Raw genomic sequence first — 2,694 nt, forward strand, 5'->3', positions numbered from 1 at the left:
TTTACTGTAACTTAATTTAAAAAAAATACTCAAAGGAAAATTAAGTCAAGGAGGGGCTGGATAGTGGCAGGAAAAGTGCTTACCTGACACATGGATGACCCAGGTTTGATCCAGGCATCCCATACGGTCCCCTGAACCTGCCAGGGTAAGCCCTGAGAACAGCAAAGTGTTTCCCTCTGTCCCCCCCTAAGAAAAAAAAATCAAGTCCAGGGCCCAGAGAGATAGTACAGTGGGTAAGGTTCTTGTCTTGCACGTGGCTGATCCTGTTTTGATCCCTGGAACAACATATGGTCCCCTGAGCGCCACCAGGAATGACTCTTGATCACAGGGCTCCTGAGCACTGCCAGGTATAATCCTTTCTCCCCTAAGTCCAAGATGCTGGAGAGCTTAAAGCACGTATGCCTTGCATGCAGGAGACCCCGATTCGACCCTCCCAGAACCATATGGTCTCTGAACACAGAGCTGGGAGTAACCCACAAGCACCTGAGCGGTGCTGGGTGTGACCCATTTCCTGTCCCACCTCCCCCATCAAGTCCAAAGGCCCAGGGGTAGTTCAGTAGTAGAGCACGTGCCTTGCAGGTGTGAGGCTCATCAGGCTGCAAGTTTGATCCCAGGAGCACGGCAGGTGCTCAGTACAATCCCTGTGGCTCTGCTGTTTAGGACCCCTGGGGTTGGGAATGGCGCAGAATTGCAGAGTGCAGACCTTGCATGTCGGAGCCCTGGGTTCAATCCCTTATCGCTCCTGGGAGTAGCCTTCCCACCAAAATGTGTGTGATCTCCAGCAAAATGTACCCAAGGATGTGCGACTCCTATCACCACAGAAAAGCCTAAGGGATGGGAATATGGAAAGTGAAAACTTAACTCATTAAAAAAATTCAACCCCCCCCCTCCCGGGGCTGGAGCTATAGCACAGCGGGGAGGGCGTTTGCCTTGCACGCAGCCAACCCGGGTTTGATTCCCAGCATCCCATATGGTCCCCTGAGCACTGCCAGGAGTAATTCCTGAGTATAGAACCAGGAGTAACCCCTGTGCATCGCCAGGTGTGACCCAAAAAGCAAAAAAAAAAAAAATTCAACCCCCCCCAAAAAAAATTCAACCCATGGGATCAAAGTGATAATACAGCGAGTAGGACACTTGCCTTGCACACGGCTGACCTAGGTTCGATCCCAGCATCCCATATGGTCCCCAGTGGCTGTGTGACTCAATCATGTGCCTGGTATATGCAAGACCCTGGGTTGGATCCCTGGCACCAGGCACCATAAGGTCCCAGCCCTGCTAGGGGCAGCCCTGGTGGCCAGCAGGCTCTACTGCTTTGGTCTGTACCTTCCTTCACATATGGGGTCAAACATGCACGCTAGTGCCCAGGTCACTTCCCTGTGCCCTTTTGCCTCTTTGCTTGGGTGGACGCGGTGTGGGGGGGTGATGCACACCTGGAAGGCGGCTCCAAGCACACGGCAGAGGCTCAGCGCCGCCTGTTTCCATGGCCCCACGTCTGGCTCCGGACAATGGACCCAGAGCATGGTGGGCTAGCAGGGTGGTTCAAGCCATCAAAAGCTATGAGGGCCTCAGCTTCCTTATCTGTGAGATGGGAACAATGTGGGTCAGCTATCAGGAGGATCTGCCGTTATTCCTGTCTGATGGCAGGATGTTGTCCCCTCTGTGCCTGGCTGGGAACCTAGCAGCAGGCTAAAGGTCCTCTGCCCAGTCTGACCTCACCCACTCCTGCCCCTTCTGCTGTGCAGGGTGGGGGGCAGATCACACCCCATCCTGCCCACCTCATGTCAGAGGGAGCTGTTTTCGCTCTGGGCCCTCACTCTGTAGGCCTTACGTGGGGCAGATGTTGGGAAAGTGTCTCACTGTCCCTCACGCCATGCAGACACTCGTGTGCAGGGGTGGGGATGCCACCCAAATATGAGACCTTCGGTTCCAACCACAGCCCCTTGCAAAAAAACTAATCCCAGGAACTTTATGTTTCTGGAAACTTCCCCCAGCTGTGTCAGTCACCCTGCCTCTCCACTGCCCAGGCAGCAGTCCGCCTCTCCAGGGCACAAGCCTGCTCTGTGCTGGCACTCAGGACCTCTCCTTAGCTCCCTTCAGCGATGGGTGTTCTTGGCTCCCAGCACTGCCAGACCCCGTGTGGCCACCGACCCCATCAAAGGCACCAGCTGGGTCTCAGTGACCAGCCCCATTCTGCCTGCCAGCCCCACACCTCCCTGAGCACAGGCAGGGGACCAGGAAAGGGAGGGGACGACTCAGCTGAGTGGCTTCTCTGTGTTACAAGCTGTACCTGGTTCACACACCCCCCTCCCCCCCCCCCCCCCCCCGTTTATAGATGGGAATTGAAAAGGGATTCTCCCACCAGGAGCAGACCCAGGTGGGACTCCACCCAATTTATGCTGGCTTTGCACCCCTGTCCTTGAATCTGCTCCTCAGTATCTCTCCCAGGCAGTCATAGAAGGTTGCTCCGAGACTTGGGTGAGAGTCCACCTGCTGAGCGGGCAGATATGGTGGGTCTCGGAACGGCTCGGCCCTCTTAGGCCCCTCCCAGGCCCCGCCCATCACCACACCCACCAGATACCGCCCCTTCTAGGCCCCGCCCATCACGACAACATGCTCCGCCCCTCTAGGACTCCCCGACTGGGCCCCGCCTCTCCAAGTCCCTCCCGCCCCGCCCCATTCAGGCCCCGCCCCCTC

This window comes from Sorex araneus, chromosome 6 (genome assembly GCF_027595985.1).
Source record: "Sorex araneus isolate mSorAra2 chromosome 6, mSorAra2.pri, whole genome shotgun sequence".
In the NCBI taxonomy this organism is placed as follows: Eukaryota; Metazoa; Chordata; class Mammalia; order Eulipotyphla; family Soricidae; genus Sorex; species Sorex araneus.